General features: G+C 39.6%; 1 protein-coding gene across 2 annotated transcripts in view; it reads left to right on the top strand.

Moving 5' to 3' along the window:
* Positions 1-18,654, top strand: part of MACROD2 (mono-ADP ribosylhydrolase 2) — an 861,356-nt gene that overhangs the window by 499,108 nt on the left and 343,594 nt on the right. The gene's annotated exons all lie outside the window — the stretch shown is intronic.

Here is an 18,654-nt window from a genome sequence, read left to right as displayed (position 1 = left end):
ATTGCTACACAAAGAAAAGGGTTATTCTATAAAAGAGTAAGAAAAACTGGATTTGTAGTGTACAACAAGTATAGGTGTGCAAACCTCTCTCCCATTAAGGTAAGTAGCTGTTCCCGTTGTTCGTTTCATACTCTATAATTTACTAAAGATGACCTAAGAAGTTGCTGGTCAAGTGCGTAACTGTATGCAGCTCTGCCTCAACAGCTGAGAAGTGATTAATTGTTGCTTATTCTGTCCATTAATGTACCTTCCTAAAAATAAGCATATTGGCCAAGTGGCAGGGTTTTATAGCATCACCTTGCTGAAATAAATCATCATAGGTTTAAAATAGCTTCTTATATAATTTTGCTTTTAATTGTGAAGGTTCTTTGATTGCTTGAAGTGCACGTTACACTTCTGTACCTCAAAAAGCCAGATTTTCAAAGGCCAAACACACGAGTGAGTAGTTCAGTGTGTAGAGGGCCAAATGTGTGCCTGTGGCTCTGCTCAGGTGCGTGTGAAGCAGAGGTGGCCTTAGCAGAGACTGATGGGGAGGTGGTGGAAGGGGGCAAAGTGGTGTAGCCTTCATGTGGGTCCCCGTGCCATAGTGTGTGCATCCCCCAGCCTGTCCCATGCAGGGGATGTCCATGCAGAAGCATGGCAAATGTAGATGCAAAGTTGCCAAACCTGGCACACCATGAGCTCTGGCCACAAATTATTTGGGTGAAATAAAATCCCTGCATGGAGGGGACTCTCACTGTCATGAACAGTCAAGAATCCTTCTTTAGCTATCTTCTCTCATTGCAATGATTAAATATCGTGTTGCCCTTAACTACAGTGTACAGAGAGAGGCTGTAAAGAAACCATTTCTTAATAAATGACCAGCTAGGGGAAGTGGGAGATTATTACTGCAAGATTTGGGAAGGAGTAGGTGGATGCAATCTGGTGGAAAAAATCAAAACAAAATTATTCCAACTGTGTAAGAAAGGAAAACACTGTTTCTGTAACTGTTTCAAGTACAGTAGCATGCTATACTATGGCTTGATAAAATTTTGTTTGTCAAAAAAAAATTAGCTGCGAAGTAATCCAGCTTGAAAGTAACATAGACAGTTAAATGTCTACATGTATGCTAACTCTGTCCCCTAATTCTGCAGCTAATTCCCCATTCGTTATGGAAATTATAGTGCAATCTGAGCTTTATGAGGTGGAATTTTAGAACAGTTAAAAAATACTCTTTAGCTAAGTGGACTTTGCTGTTGATAATGTATTCTGTCTCTGTATGTAATTATGGTAGTGATGTACAGCTTATTTCCTGAAGATCAGGCTTTGCTCAGAAAGGAAGATAAGTCCAGGGTTCTATGCATTCATTTGATGTTGATCTAGTGATACAGTGTTTTGATTTTTCTGCAGCGGCACAAATACCAGGCACTCAAGTTCAGATTACTTGCGGAAAAGAATTTTTATCAAGCAATGCATCATTAGGTTAATTTAGCTGAACTCTACTACCTGTCAAATCTGCTGCCAAGAGTGAATTATGTTTGTGTGATAGCATGTGTGTTTTTTGCAACTTTGAATGTTAACTATATCTAAAAAATGTTAATTGGACAAATGGTGTTATAATAGGGTGAAATATCCTGTAAGGGAAAGCTATTGACATATAAAAATGTTAGTACATTATAATAATTTAATAATATTAAATAATATATCATAACGATATAATATAAAAAAATATAACACAATTTCCTAAACTGGAAAACAAAAGTTTTTCGAGGAGAGGGACATGTGAGACGTAAGGATTTTAGCCCAATTTACATATGGCCTACTGAGCCAAAGCAGTTGAATATTTCTTCTTTTCTGGAGCAAACTGTGCTCTTCATGCTCTTCCTGCTAATAAAATCCTCTCTATACTTATCAACATTTTGCCCAATGAGCCCTATCTTTGTCATTATCCAGCTACTAAAGAAAGCTGATATCAAATAGAGTTATTAATTGATTATGATTGTATTTTTCTTTTAACGCTATGTACGTAAATTAGAATGGAAAGCAATATCTGGGGATGTTCTGAATTTTCTCCAGGACTGTTTAAACACATGGGCATTTCTTTCTTCTGCTGTGATTCACATTGGAGGCAGTAAGGTCTCTGTGCTGTTGTACCCACATGCACCGTTGTTCCTGCCTTCAGGCTCTGGGTATACATGCTGCTTTCGGGCCATTCAGATTAGTGAGGTGGGGGGAGAGATTAAATGATGTGAGCAAAGAAAGATAATGAAATTAAAAAGAAAACGGCACCGGGCATTGGTCAATGCCTAGTAATGCTCCTATCTGTAGGGATTCTGTAATTTTAGGACATTATACGTGGTAGCTTTGTATGTAACATGGAATAATAAGGAATGGTCCTACTCAAGTCTTTCAAGGGTTTCACTAAAAACTAGCTTGATATTCCAGTAAGAAAAAATGACCATGGGAGAAATCATCCACGGATTATTTCCGTGCTGGTTAGGAGCTGTTGACTGTGCACCTGCTTGAGATAAAAATAAAAAAAAAAAATACACAACACCCAGAGTTTCAGGACACAGCTGCACAGGCTGAGCAGGAGCCAAGAGCCATTCATTCACACCAGCATTAAGAAGCTTAGCAAGCAATATGGATTTTCAAGTCCACATGACAGATCGTGAGCTGTTCTGAAAAGCCCAAAGTCCAGTGATTTCAGTGATGCTTTGGGAAGTAAAGGCTACTTGAGGGTCTACCCTAATGAACAAATCAAGCCTGGAGCAAAGTTAAGATGTATAATTCATTCAATTAAGGAGCGCTAGATTACTGCAAGCCTGAAGAGAAGAATACAAAGTGCAAGTGGGTTTTACAAGATCCAATATAGTAGACTTGAAGAGAAGGGAGAAGAAAGGAGGAAAAAAACACAGATTTTTAATGCTTGTAGAGAGCTGTTACAGAGAACAGAATTACTTAACTTGACTCTAACAGGCAACTCCAGCGTGGACTGGATTATGGCATCAGATATATTTGCAATAAGGAGAAGATAAACAAGATAAACTGGGGGGAAAAGGGTTATCCATGTTAAATGAGGAAGAAAAAATCAGATGTGCTGAGTGATGGCAAATTTTGGTTGCCTCTTAAAAATGAAATGCATGTGGATGGGCAAGAGGAAACAGGAGAATTTTGTAATAGGTCCCGAGTAGAAGCAGTATGCTGTTGACATCAATAGGAATTGGTGATAGCAAGCCCAGGTACACTAAAAGAATTAGCTAAGCCTGAAAGCATTGGAGCACAAACAGTTCATAGCAAGTGGGAAGGCATTAAGAGATTGCAACAGTGTGAATGTGTTGCTCATCTTCAAAATAGAAAAACCAGCAAGTCTAGGAATTAATGTAAAAAAAAAAAAAAGTAAACTGTTCAAACCATTTTGAATGTGAATCGTGTCATAGGATTCAGAATTGCTTGAGGCGTTATGAATGAGGAGTAGTGATGAATGGCAATGTATCAAGTTGGACAGAAGTGTGCAGGGTGACTCAGGGTGCACCGCTAAGCACAGTTTAATTTAACATCTTTATTAATGATTTTTGAAGAGTACATAAACAGCTCATTAATTACATTTACAAATGATGCTACATTAGGCAGTGTTGCAAACACTAGAAAAGGACAGAGATATATGATGACAATTGATTACAGAGACTGCGAATATAACCTCATCTAGCATCCGCTACAGCTCCAGAAGGGAGTTTCTGCCTTCACTTCAGTGGAAGATAGGTCAGAACCAAAGCTGACAGCTACAGAGTAACTCAGCTTGGGAAAAGATGAGGTAGCATATGGTGGGGAAAAATAACCCAGTTCACAAACAGTCAAATGCAGAAGAGTAGTGGAAAACGAGCTTAATGAGGAAATGGTCTTGAATAATAAGCCTCAAATTAGATATACTTAGAGCAGTGACTTGTTTTGTTTCGGTATTACATATTGTTGAGCTGCCTACAGAGAAATGATGGATGTCACGGAGGTTGTAGTCTCTGTTCCAAACAGGCTGGGGAGAACAGGAATAAGATTCTGAACAGCTCAAACCTAACTGTACCCATGTGTATAAATACATCTTACACCTGAGGAAGAGAGGCTTGCCATGATCTTGACATGCCGTGCAAATTGTGAGATGCAGCTTTATAGAGGGGGGGAGAGAGAAAAGTCTCACTGTGTGCATGACAAAATGACAGTTAAATGGTGTAGCTGATAATAATGTCAGTTGTGTTAGTGCCTGAGATTTCCAGGCATGGATCAGGGCACCTCTGTGCGAACTCTTGAAGGGGCACTGAAATCTCATCTGAAAATGCTGTTATCTCAGTGTATAAAAAAGATGTGATGGGTAAAACCAGCAATGAGATGAGGGAGTATAATGAAATGCCAGTCAGCATGATTGCCAAGGTTCATAATTCACCAGCAGTCCAGCCATGGGTAAGAATTTGCATATCCATTATGGCAGAGGAGTTTCAGGATCAAATTTGATCGTCCATGGAATTGCAGAGAGAGAAATCACAGCCCCTGATACTTGTCTCCTGCCTCTTTTTTTTTTCCCCCCAACCCTTTACGCTCAATATGAAATTTCCAGTGTTGCATCAGCTATTTTCAGTTTCCTTAAGGTCAGCTACTTCATCTAGCTTTTATGTTACCCAAGTGTGTGTACTTGGTATCCTGCATTCCCCAAACCATGCCTCTCTTTTGCCTTTGCACTTGTTGATGTAGCTGTGCCCGCTGTAGGACATGTATGCTATTCTGACTGTTCATTGGCCATGGATGAACATTTTGCACTGGATGAGTCTGTTACATATACAGCCATTTGGTTAAGTGGATACTTAATGCGTTGTTTCTGTTTATCTCCACTTAAGTTGTTACAGTTCAGTGGGGAGGAAAAATATTTAACGTCATACAAGGAGTTTATTTTAGGAGTAAATATTGGCATTTAAGCAAATTAAGTTCCTTAAATGTACAGAATAATTTCCTAATAATGTAAGAAATTGTTTTTGTTGGTGGTCTCTTAACGCATTAGTAGAAAACACTATGCTGCATCAATTAAATCTCCTCTGTCTGAAAGACTAGGAATACATTACAGGCACCAAATCTCTGAAAGGAGCAGAGGTAAAAACATTCAAATAGATAGCTGTTCTGCCTGTATCTTTTTTCCTCTGTAAGAGTCTTACACGCCAATTAATCATTAGCTTGGGCAGACCAGGGGAGTTGTAATCGCTGTTTTGAAGGATTATTTTGGCCCGATGTTTACACACTGTTAGAGATTATTTACTTGGTGTGTTCTGACTTTGGAGGATCTCCTGCTCTGCTGTACTTTGCATACGCTGCTTTGAAGCCATTCGGTACCCTGGAACTTGCCTGTACATCGAGCGCTTCCCTGCCATGTACTTCATTCAGGCTTTGCCTGTGATTGAAAAATCTCAATCCATCGAGGTCAGTCAAAGCTGTAGTTAGAGAAACTTTCTCAACTACACAGAGAATTAAATAATAATGAATAATAATGTCATGCATTATTGTGGGTGGGACCCAAGTCAAAATGTCTTTAGTGCATTTGTAGAAAAAGGAAGTTAGTGCTGGTCTTCAACCAAAAGACAGGCTGCTTCTGCCACAGCTACTGAAAGGGAGAAGTTTTATATGGGGCTGTAGCTCTGTTCAGGACTGCATTCAGCAGTGCCATCTTTGGGATTACTTCTTGTTGGCAGGGGCGATTGTAAAGCTTGAACAAGAAGTATCCCAGTTTAGACCACACTCTGTGACCTCCACCTATAGGGAGAACTACAGCTAATGTGGGACTGAGAGGAAATCCTCAAAGAATGAGGCTTTGTGAGCTGTCAAAAGAGTCCTCATTACCACCAGCAAATGTATTGACAGGGTTAGATATAAAAGGGAGAAGTTTTTCTGCTGGATCCCTAGAGTCAGATGGGGAAGAGATCATGCTGTTCTAGAGCCTTGCTAGATTAGCTTGCTGTTGAATTAAACAAAACCAAAAACCAACACAGCCAAAAATACCCACCTGTCTTTCTGCCTGTATGTTTGTGCTGTGAATGCAAAAGATGCTCCTTTGGGAGAGCAGTTGTTTGGCAGCAGCCTGACCTGCAATGGCAGGCTGCTTCTGGGAGGGCAGGCATCTCTCCTGGCCTTGGGTGCTCGCGCTGCCCTGGGGCTGTGGTTAGTACACAAAAGGATGCTCTGCAAGGTCAGAATGTGCTTTGTGAAATCTGCATCATGCATCCATATCTGGGGTCTGAAGTCAGTGTACACAATGCATATTACTAGCTGTGCATATGTAGTGCTTTAAAATTGAGGTATTATTTGAGGATTATTTCTTGAGGAAATAACTAAACTGTATTTTTAATTGCCTTAGATATTTGTTCCCACATATAGACAGGGATTTAAAAAAATACTTCGCAGTTATGTAGTCATATTCTTGGTATTTGTATTTACTTTTGCAAGCAAGTTCTCCTTCTGATAGGGTACACTGTCTTTGAGCTTCATTTCAGTGGAGACACATAGCCACTGTCATGCCCAAATCTTTTATTATAACCCATGGACTTAAACTTTTAATATCATTCTTGAACATTGAGTGTTCTTGCCCCGCCCCCCCCCCCCCCCCCCCCCCTTTTCTAAACTATGAAATTCATCAAATAGGGATTTTACTTGAATTGTAGAAAGGCACTTGGAATGGGGTGCTATAAAGGATCAGTCTAACAGATTGTTTTTACATTATTGCCTGTACCTGTCTTGTTCTTTCATGATGTAGAGTTATGTTTTAGGGAAAAGTCAAGTAATTTTTTTTATTTTTTATTATAAGGAAACTTATTTCCTGCTGAGAGTGTTACCATAGCAATGAGTTAAGTCTGAAATTCCTAAAGGTTGACTTTATTTTATCATCTGGTTTTCTGATATAGATTCATATCCATCTAGCAGAAGAGTTGTTTGGAAGGAAATTTCTGCAGGATCATAAATCCACTTAATTTGTTTTGTGGGTTTTTTTTTAAACACTTGCTTAACTTCTAAGCTTATCATAGGACTGATCTTACATTTTCAAACAGCCCTACTTTTTTGCTTAACTTTTTTCTCCTCTTAGATAGTTTTCAGATAATGTCTTTAAAATTAAAGCTGCTGCATTGGTTTTAATTGGCCATAAATAACCAATTTGGCTTTATACATCTGCATTGGTTCAGGAGGTTATGATCTTTTGGATATAGGAATTGCTACAGTTAGTCCTGCTTTTGTTAACCCACGGTGAATCTGCTGTCAGTTATCCCATGTTCTCCCAACCATTTATTCCAAAGTGATCTTGGCAGATTAGAGAAAAAGGATTGTGATTCAATAAGGATTTCATTAAATGGGGTGGAATTCAACAAGATCAAGTGTAATTTGTCACACCTAAATGGAGGTACTTATTAAAGGAAGAAAGGTTACAGAATGACTGTAACCCCAGTCCGAGGTTCCTCAGAAAATAAGCTGGAGTTTGTAGTGGGGCATGCATCAGAAGTGAGTCAGTGTTGTGGGGAAAACCAAGAAAGGAGCAGCTATAGTGTTGACACTTGAACAAATAAGGCCTATGAAGTTCACATATTGCTCTGCTATGTCCTCTTTGGGGAACTGGAGACAGTTTTTCAGCCAGGGATGATTGGGGAGCTAGAAACAGCACCAAAAATAGTGAAAGAATGAATTATATTTTTTTAATCTAGAGAGAAGTCTAAAGGTGAGAAGAGGAAGATAAATTTTGATGGATGAAAGGCTGCTGAAGAGTAAAAGTTAACAAATTGTCTGAGGATAGGACAAGAAGTAATGGTCTGAATTGATAGGAATGGAGTTCTAGGTCAATGATGGAGTAATTTCCTGGTTGGAAAGATGGTAAAGCACTGGGAAAATTGTGTAAGAATATTATGGATCCATCAGTGTATGTTTTAAAGGGTTAGCATGACAAATATTTTCCACGAGGGGTTTGTGCTTTGGCTGAAGGGGAAAATGAAGATACCTCACAGTCAGAAGCGATTTCCAGTAGAGCTGAGACTTAGCAAATGTGTGTACCAAAGTTGGGGGTACCATCACTTGCTGACTGTTTATTGTCTCTTTAGGTGCAAGATTGGAAAATGACTTCAAGTCATCTCTAAGGGTTTGAATCATGAACGGTGATGTTCTAGATGTTTTGGGATGGGTCGAAGTAAAGGATTGCATCTTTATGACATGCACCCTCTGACATGACCTAGCTAGCTGGTAAATGGAAAGGGTTCTTGGTCAAAGTAATCATATTCTTGGGTTCATGGATCTCCAAAGATGTTCTTACAACCTGTGTAAATGATCTCTGATCTAGGCATATTGAAAGCAGTGCAGAGCACTGTTACTGGCTGAGCTGAAGGTCTGCATGTGGGCAATCTGCTACCATTTGTTTAAACTTGGGCTTTTAACACATTAACTGCTGCTAAAAGCCCAAGGGTTGCCAAAGCCAAAAGGATGAGCTCCAGCAGCAAGGCTGCTGCAGCCTCGTGGAAATCGGCAGGTAGCCTAGGTGCTGTGAAAGCTGGCTGTGCAATGCAGAGTGAGATGGATTGTTTTGTCACAAACCAACAGAACTCCTTTTTTAAAAAAAAAAAAAAAAAAGTTTTGCTTCTTTTGTATTGGTATTGTTTTGGTCACATAGTTGCACAATTTTTTCTATTTCCTTGCCAGTTTTTCTTCTGTCTTTCCAGTGTGTTGCTGGGAACAGTTTTCCTGTTGAAATAAATGCACTTGATTTCCTGCTATCTCGCTACCCATCTTGCTCACCACAAAGGGTTTTGTGCAGACATGAAGATAACCAGCCTTGGGTGTGTGCATATAGCACATGTAAAAACCTTTTTGGGGCTTGCATGCACTTTTTTGAAAAATTAGGCATTTAAATTTTGTTTCTGCCACTGTGCAGTTACATATTTTGTATATGTTTTCTTAGAGGAAGCAGATTTTTTTAATTTGATGCACATTTGAAACACATTATGGTGTTGTTTTTTTGTTTGTTTTTTGCTATGATCAAGAGTGGTAGGGACAGCTCGGCGGGATACCTAGGTCAGTCACAAGTTTGTTTTTTAATAATGTTCCACGTACAAGTTACTTGTGTAACTTGTGTGTCCCTCTTCCCCTACCAGCTGTTTAGAAATGTTTTGAGCACAAAGACAATACAGCCCCAAAATGAGTAAGTGCTCGAACTCCTGCCACCAGATGGGTCTCACGATGCTGGAGCTTAGGTACTGCACCAAGTGCCGTTAGCCGAAGACAAAGTCACTGTAGCCTTTCCACCCCACTGGTCTGCCCACGAACAGCTGTCTAGGGTAGTATAAAGAAATAATGGCTCTGCTTTAATAAACAGGTTGCATTATGTCATGACTCTTCATTTGGTTGTTCTGTGATGGTGATGTAGCTGCTCTGTGACATTGGTGATTTTGTGATGGAAAAGAGGGAGAAAGGTTGGTTGATTTGATTCTGTCTACTGAAACATGGAATAGACGCTTTAAAAAACTGAACTTGAGGAGTAAAAAGGAAATGTCTTGTCAAGGAATAAATTTTGCAAGTTTGTGTATGTGGTGGGTTTCAAGTGTGGTAATTGACCCATCACCCTGTGGGAATCCTGTGCTTAAAAGGTTGAAACTTTTTAGAAACATGGCCTGTTGGTTTGATAATTGAGGACCTGTCTCATTAGGGAAGGACAAAGTACAAATCTGTCAGGCAGTGGACCAAGATGCTAGTTAAGAGAGACAGCTCGTAAAAACTGGGGATTGCTGGAAAGTGTGTTCCGTAACGCTCAGGGGAAGAGGAGGATTTATGTTTGTCCAGAGGAAATTGTACTGAAAAATCTTCATTTTGATAGAAAAAGGAGAAAAAGAAAGCTTATAAAAGTAGTGTAGAGGAATTCTTATTTGCATATAAATCTCAGTTGTCTGGACTCAAGATGTTTGTCCACATTTGAATACCAGGTCCTGGTAAAGGAAATTAGTGGTACAAGTTGGTGGTGCATACAAATTCCTAACAAAGCCTGTAGCTGTGGCTATCAGGCTCTGTGCGAAGGCATTGTTTTGTGTCTCTCCATTGACTTTCTCCTTGTCGTCGTGTTTGCAGTCTGTAGGCTCTTTTGGAGGGCTTGTATTTGCTGCATAAGGACAGTCTGAAGGTGTAATCCCTGTTAAGACTCATGGGATTCACAGCAAGAGCAGTAATAGAAAATGATAGTTACAACAGGGTCAAATTCTTTGACATGGACCACAGTGACTGTCTCCATCAGAAGTGGAGTTGAATTCTGGTGGAATTACAAATTGCTCATTCACAGGTTTTCCTGCTGGAGGTACCCTCTGAGATGCCTACAAATGTATGAAGGGCTGCCTGGCAGAGAGTGGCTTGTCGCTATCAGATTTTTTCACCCCCAGCTTAATGATGGGGAAAAGAATGTGCGATGCTGTGGTTTAGCACTGCGTGGTGCTCTCCAGGTCCCTGTCACTTGACATTTTTCATCTGATAATTTCAAGACTCTTCTGTATATCCCATTTGTTGTTCTTTAAACATTGCCCTCACTTACCTGTACAAAAAATTATAGTGTGAAATTTCTATCTGCTTCTTCCCATGAGCCAGTCCAATTTTCAAATAGTATATTAGAAAAATGATCACTTTGAACATTACAATATTTACGTAGCTAAGATAAAGCAAAGGAATAAAAAATTAAAAGCACAAATAATTTTTTGTATCGGATGGGCATTGTAATATTTAGAGAGGTTAAAAATATGTATTACATTGCAGCATGATAACTATTTCGGATTAGAATAAATATACTGTGAATTAGTTCTGAAAAAATAAACAGAAGGGGCTTTTTTTCCATGAGCCTTATTTGCCAGCTCATTAAATGTGTTCTCCCTGTATGGCTAATAATCACTTTGAGCCATGTACACTGTACAGTAATGATATATCGTGTCATAGCTACGCATAAAGAAATAGCAATTATTAGTAGTTGACTACAAAAATTGCACCCTTACCTGAGATTTGTTAATATTGTTTTGGTATGATGATAGTGTTAATTTTTTTAGGCTTGTACCCTGTAAAACCAGTAAAATTTGAACAATCTAGTTGAAATAATATGACTTCAGTATTGTGTTCTGATGAAATATTTAATTGGAAAAATTGTTCTCACCAAGTGTAAAGTGTGTGCAGTCTATATTGAAGTAAACAGTTTAAGCAGACTTATTTTGTCAAAGCTGAGCTGCTTATCAGATCCTAGTGATGTCTGCCAATTAGGATTTCGAGATTTGTTCATAGCTCAGATGAAAGCAAATATAACAAATTTAGTATTTGTGGTAAAGGAAACAACTAAAAAAAAAAAAAAAGTATTGTAGCATGACTTACTGTGGCTTGCCATAGGAAGACTTCCTGAGAGGGGGAGAGAGTTTATTTTTAAATTGAGGTAATTACAGGTAAAGGAATTATTTTTCTCTTCTCTTCTGTTCCTAAGAAATGATTGCCTAAACTAAAACTATAAGACTAGAACACGTTTCTGTAGACTACAGCTTTCTTGAGCTTTACTAGTGGTCTTATTTTTATATATATATATATATATATATTTATTTATTTATTTATTTTGAATTGGAATGTAGAAAATACTACATTGCAGATGTTTTTCTAAGGAAAGAAGTCAGCCTATTCCTAGGTGAGCTTTTCCTTGAGTTGTCACACATTTCTGAGCTTTCTCTCACATGTACTGGCTGGATTAATTCTTTATTAGCTACATCTTTATCTGCGTCAATTGCACACAACTGTGCATTTCCAGAAGAGGAGTAGATGTACCATGATCATTTTTGTTCAAACCAAATGAAATAGTTTGAACAGAAAGGTTGAATAGTGTTGGGGCAGGATTATCCCTTAACATGTTCTCCTTGAACACGTGATCCTGCTGCTGTATTTTGATTAACATGCAGTTCTTCACACCACGGCTTTTTTTTTTTCCCCTGCAAAGAGGAAAGCTGCAAGTGTGTCAGAGCATATATGGAAGGTAAGAGCAGAAGCCCAGCAAGTTTTTGATATCCATCACCTGTTGGTGTGCCCTGCTGAGGAATTGGTCCCTCCCCAAGCAAAGCAGAGAGGGGCTTTGTGCAGGTAATGTTACTGGCATAGTTGTGATGGGATTAATCCTCCCAGCTTGTAAGCAGGTGGTGCTAGTTTAATATAAACTCATTGTGCTTTTTGTTTTGGGGTGACCTAGATTCCTCTTGGCCACCCCTGTAAATATGCTTCTTTATCTCGGCACGTTGGAGATGAAATGTCTCCCCTTTGCCATGTCCCTGAAGCTGAACATCTGGGTGTTTGCATGATACACGAAGCTTTGTGCCTGCCTGCCTCCTGCAGAAGGATGACACGTTGCTGCTTATGATTTTGGATTACCAAAATATTTTTGATATTGATCTTAAACCTCCATCTCCTATTTAGTCCTTATTTATGTCCTTTCTAAGTCCTTGTCTGAGTGGCTTTGCCAACTGGATCATTGCGTTTCAGAATTTTATTTTCCAAACAAAATATGCAGTGGTGCAAAGCATTTCTTCATACAGCTGCTACTTACAGGCATTCCTGTTTGACCTTTTCTTAGCTATTCTTCCAATCTCAAATACACAGACAAAGTTTGGTGACAAGGACAAGCTCAAGACAAATAGAACTCTTCAAACTGGCATTTTTTCTTTCTTTCTGCTGAATTAATGTCTCCCTTGCATTCTAATCCCCTGTTTACGAACTGTGGTACTGTATTTGCTGTCTTTAACAGACAAACACTGTGTTCCAAACATCATATTATTACTTACTGCAATCTTGAGTCATTATGTGTGTTATTGTCTGTAGCTTTTTTCCTTTTAAGTATTTACATACTTCCCTTCTTTGATCCCTCACAATGTGTTTTATAATGTTAAATTCTATAGGGTATTTATTTATCCATTTCCCTAATCTCTCTCCATCTCCCTTTTTTTCTGTATTTTCACGTATCTTCATTATTACCCCCTTTTTAATCCTCTGAAAAGCTACGAAGGGGCTTTGACTATCGGAGCTGCTGAGTTGAACCAAGAGCACTGCATTATATAGATGCAAAGTTGTATGCAGTCCTAACTAAAACAGCAAATGCATAAAAATTCTCTTGTTTATCTCATGCGGTTTTTTTGTCTCTGTGATCCTGGCACAATGGTGAGGATGGTGGCATATAAGCTGAATTTTTTGATGCAGTATTAATATCTGAAGGTTTATAATTCACCAGGTCAGGCAATGCAGCTTCCTGTGTTCCTAGGAAAGTGAACAAGCCTACAGCACCATATCTAGACAAATTCAAATTAAAAAAATGTGCTAATAACAGGAATCATAAAAAAAAAAAAATCTTTTTCATTAGACCACCAACTATTTGGCAGTCCAAGAAGCATATTACTTAATAATAAATAAAATTAAACAAAAAAACACTGCAAGGTAGCAATGCTGTCTGACATAGGTTCATTTAAATGCCTAAAGTTGCAATGTGAGAGGGTGTATAACCATCATATTTCATTTCAGGACTTTCCCTGTAGAAGTTGACATTAATGACAGCTAATTCTACTTAGGCCTGATGCTACTGGTGTGACTACAGCTTGTAATCAGGTGTTGGGACCAGCCCACCTGATAAATTTAAGGATGCTGAGCTAAATCATCTGCTGCACTGTTGACTTGAATTAAGATTGCTAACAATGTGTTATTAAAAGCAGGTACTGCTGGTATTTTTCATCACCATTTGCACGAGCTTTCAGTGGTATGTTTCCTTCATTTATTTATTTATTTTTTTGGGGGGGTGGGTGTTTTTCCTTTTTGTTGTGAATTTGGCTTAAGTAGGATTTGTTTTTTGGAAGGCCTAATCCAGAGCTTCTATCCTTGTTTGAAGGGGACTACAGACAATAGATATTAATTGTGAAAGTATTTACCTGGCATGATTTTTGGTAACTTTTTAAGTGTAACAAAATAACCTGAGATGAATGCATTTCAGTGAGGTTTTAAGTGGCCCAGTTTCTCCTAATATAAAGGCAGATGGAAATTCCCATGGGGCTCCAGAGATGTTGCAGCATGTTTCAGCTGGGTAGGAAAGTTCTCAGGCTGATTCCAGAGCAGTTGTGATGGCCGGAGAGTCAATCCCAGCTGCAAAGTCTCCTTGTCCTGGCTCTGTGCTCAAGAACCTGGACCAAACAGAGCTCTGCTGTAGCTGCACCACCTGTAGTCCCTGAGCTGGGTAGCTTGAATGTGTTAGTACGATTTATCATCCTACTTTTCCATTGCAGTGCAGATGTACTTTAAGTAAATGAAACCATTTTTCTTTATTATCTCCTTGTTAAGAAAGCCAGCCCTTGCGTTTTCCCCAAGCACAGGACTTCTCTGAATAAATATGCCAAGCATCATTTTACAAAATGACATTCTGCTGGTTCCCTCGTACTTAGTCCTGCCAGAGGAGGGAGAGCTGAGATGGTTTATAAAACAAACGCATGCACCTTGCAAGTCTTTATGAGGTAGTTTGGGGAGAATAATGAAATGCTACACAAGTGTCGGGGAGGTTTTAGTTAAATGACAGGCTCTAGAAAAGGCTTCGGAGTATAAAATACAAAGTTTAATTCTCACTAGTACTGAAATAATGATCTGGGCTTGATATAAGTGTTTCCAGCCAAATAAAACACTAGATATCTTGGGCTGATTTTGTTAGTTAAAGGTAACAATTCCCGTGTTCATATTCTGATTTGTGAATAGCACGTATTTCTTCTGTGACATCTGAAGCGGAGGATAGAGAGTAGGCAGAAATACTTGCGAGTGAATGCAACCTAAGCATAGTTCAGGAAAAGCTTGAAAAATACAAGCTTGGAAAACCCCAGGCAAGCCTCAAATTGTAGGAATGCTTATGGAGAGTGGTAATTACACACAGATGCTTAGTGCTTTTGAGGTACAGTGGGACTAGTGGCCTCTGTTGGTAATGCTGAACTCAGACTTCCTAAAAGCTTATTTGATGTGCTGGCCCTTTGACCATTCCATGTATTATATTATGAATATATGGCTTGTGAGACTTAATTACACTGCCCTTAGAGTTACGGGCTGCTGTTTCATTGTGCCTGCATCTTTCACCTTGGTATGTCGTGTGAGCATGGCTCATGGGACAGTGACAGTAGAGAAGTTTTCACCTTGCTTGAGATGTTTGTCTCTCATCTTAGAGTCTTCTGGTCTGCAAAAGAGATTGAATTTCATTACAGAGAAATGGCTGCTGATCAAGACTAAGTGCTTCTCCAGTAATTAGTAAATGCTAGTGGTGCTATTAATATCCTCGTCTCTCCATCAGTGGGAGGAACTGTTTTGTATTGAGAAAAAAACTCTAATTGTAATGAGTGGGTGTCCAGGCCTTTGCCTTGAGGTGGTCTTTGGAAACCCTCTGTGCCCCTAGACTGTTAGCTATCGTGGTTTTTCTTTTTCCTTGGATGGCTCAGGAAAGCCTCGTGTTGTAAATCTTCTGGGTTCTGTGGGCATCAAGGAAAGCACTGTCCCGAAAGAACTGGATTTAGGGCCAGTGAGCTAAGTTTATGACAAATGAGAGTTAGTTTAGGAGTAAGAATAAATTTTAATTTGGTAAATTTTCTGAACGTATGGAACCTGTAGGAAAAGGGAACACATGCAATGTGCCTCTTTCCTATTTTCTGTAGCTTTTTCTAGGGTGCTTCTAGTATGTTTATTAAGCTCTTTCAGAATCCATTGTTGTGATATTTTATTCTGAAAAAAATCAAACCCCCTTAATGCAACAGGTTCTCTTAATGGTGAAGAGTAGGCTTGTGGCTATACCACTAACCTTTTCTGAGGTATTATCAAGAGCAATAAAACCTTTCAAGGGCTCTTGAACACAATGGTGTTGAGCAATTGCTAAGGTACACATGAGGAAATGTTTGTTTTTACAGAAACAAAAATATGAAGTTATTTGACTTCCAAATAGACTGATCGCATGCTTTTTCTTTTTCCCAACTGTTCTAGATGAAAATTTGGCCTTGGCCAAAGCAAATGGAGTTGAGCTTCCATGTTGTGTGTCTGGAGTAAATCTTAGAGTGTGAATGTAAACTCTCATGACCCAAAATGTCTTCAGTTGGCATAATGACTGCAGTCAATAATTAATCAAATCACAGATTGGAGAAGGGAGGGCTCTGTAAGCGTTCTGGTACATCGCTCGTCACCAACTTCACATCAGAAAATGTCATCAGTGAAAATAATCCAAGTGCGGCGGTGTTCTGTGGTAGAAGAGCAAAAAAAACTTTAAGTTTTTGCAGAAAGATTTCTGTGGATTCCTATACCTTTTTATTCTGAATTTGACACGAACCATCATATGCTTGGGGTTTCACTGCAGAAGGGCTCAGCTGTTGCTGCAAGCCATTTAAATGCGCTTACTGCAGCTGATGGTCCCTGCTTCCAATCAGCGCACTGTAACAAAAATGATTAAAGGCTTAAGCAAAGTAATAATTTAAAAGACAAAAATGCTGGTATACTTTGAAATCTCGTAGGCAATTTTTGCTGTAAGGAGCAGTGACAGACAAAGCCACAGAAGTGGAGGACTTTGTAATAATTGGATATGTGCTGAGGGCAAATGCAAGAGTAGCTCTGTCTTGTTCATAATGATACTCTGTCTGCAGGACGGTGTGTGGCTTGCATGGATTCCAGATTCATAAACTGCAGCAGGTAATACAGTGTGCATGGAGAACTAAGCCCCTCCTTATGTTCGCTTTGTTTTTCCTTTGTTTTAAAGCTTTTTCCCTACTGAAGCAATATGACAGTATATAAGGATGGCTGAGAGCTGGTAGAGGAAGTGTGGTCTGCGTGTCCTGCCCTGTGTAGCTGAGGGAGAGTGAAAGCCTTGCCTCACTGAACTTTGGAGGCAGCCCTGTAGCCATGTCCAGCATGGAAAAAGACAAGCCTGAGGGGACAGGAAATGAAATCTAAAGGGCCTCTGATTATGGGATTGCTAACAGACCAGAAAGAGTGAAAGATAATGCAATAGAAAGACAAAATTAGGTTATCTCATTAGATAAATGATCTAGTTGCAGAAAAGGGTTTGAGTCACAGTACCATAGAACTGGAAAGAGACAAGTTAGACAGAATGTGTCAGGTTTGTGTGTGTGTTTGTTTTTAAGTATTCTGGGTAAAACCACAGCTCAGTTTTGGGAGAAGTCCTAGGAGGTGACCTCAAGGTTGCAGCATATATGGAAAAGGCCAGGATGAGCGGGTAGTGAAGAAGCAAAATGAAGGATCTCTGAAAGAGAAGGGGAAAAGACAATGCTTGACCACGTAAAGATGTTCACACTGCGATTTGGAGGTTTTTTTCTTTGGAAAAGTGGGTAGGCAGATGCAGTGTTGGTAGAGGCAGGCTGGGACAACAGTGGAAGAGGTTCTAGGCAATGCAGTGGCAGGGGTGCCTTTGTGGCTCTGTGGGTCACACACGGGGTCAGTATTTCTTTACAGGGAAAGTCAAGTTTACTCCTTTCCATGCACAAAACAGCTGTTGTGAAACAGGTATTGCTGAATCCTAATTACCCACTTTCCAGCTGTTACCGAACTGGTGTGGGCTGGAGGAGTGAGCAAGTCTGCAGGTATGCATGTAAAAATAGTAGGGACTGTCACTGGAAATCATAACCTGACTCATGCAGTCTTCGTAGCAGTGGGAAGAAAGCTAACTTTTCGCTGGTACATCCAGAGTCAGTAATTAGCCACGTTGTCATATTGTCAGTGTTGTGTTAGTAGTTTTACAGTAGCTGCGGATGAGCTGTTCTTAGGTGGCTCGTCACTCCATGCTAGGAACTTGCACTTGAGTCCACGCGGAGATGTGAAATGAAGCAGCTGGGAGAAAATTCCAGATTTCTCTGAAGGAGCTGTGTGGGAAAAGCCTGAGCTAATGGGATGGTATGTACCGCTGCTGCACGTACTGCTGAGCACCGGAGCTGTGTCTTCAAGCAAGAGTGATTTCCCTGGTGCTGCTCGTGAGCCTGGCACAACCTGGTGGTGTGTGCTTCGCTGTCCTCTGTGCTCGCAGGGTCCCGGGGCGTGCAGGCTGGCTCTCTGAGCTCATTCCTTAGCTGGCTCTTGGAGCTTGGCTCTTGGGGCCAGTGGAGTGCTTGCTGCTGTGTTGTGAGGGAAATGTGTTGTGCTGCCTTGTTCCCCTGCTCCCTCTTTTTCTTATAATCAATGCAGAAGGTTGAAGGAGAGATTGCAGATACACCAGAAGAGTGTTATTGTTAGGAGCCTTAATGTATCTTCCGTTTTCTCAACAGACACAACTTCCACACTTTTGTTGTTGTTTTTGCCATTATATAGGTATCGTTAAAAACAGCGATAGTGGTGAAAAGTCTTGCTGTTGAGGTAATGTTGAGCGCAGCAGCTTAGCCTCAAATATTTTTAATTGTTTTTTTCGTTGTTACCAAAATAAACTGAACAAATGGAGAAAGTCTAATAGATTTACCTTACTCAATTTATCTGAATGTTTTTGATAACATTTGACATCATTTAATTAAACTTGATGAAGAAGGGAGAGTGATGGAATGTTTTGTTCTTCCTGCTGTGTTATTTTTGGTAAGTGTCTAGGGTGCATTTAGATAAACTACAGAGCTAAGTCTGAACAAGAAAGAC

This window comes from Cygnus atratus, chromosome 3, assembly GCF_013377495.2.
Source record: "Cygnus atratus isolate AKBS03 ecotype Queensland, Australia chromosome 3, CAtr_DNAZoo_HiC_assembly, whole genome shotgun sequence".
Taxonomy (NCBI): Eukaryota; Metazoa; Chordata; class Aves; order Anseriformes; family Anatidae; genus Cygnus; species Cygnus atratus.
The sequence above is the reverse complement of the archived record's forward strand: the minus strand, read 5'-3'. Positions and strand labels throughout refer to the sequence as shown.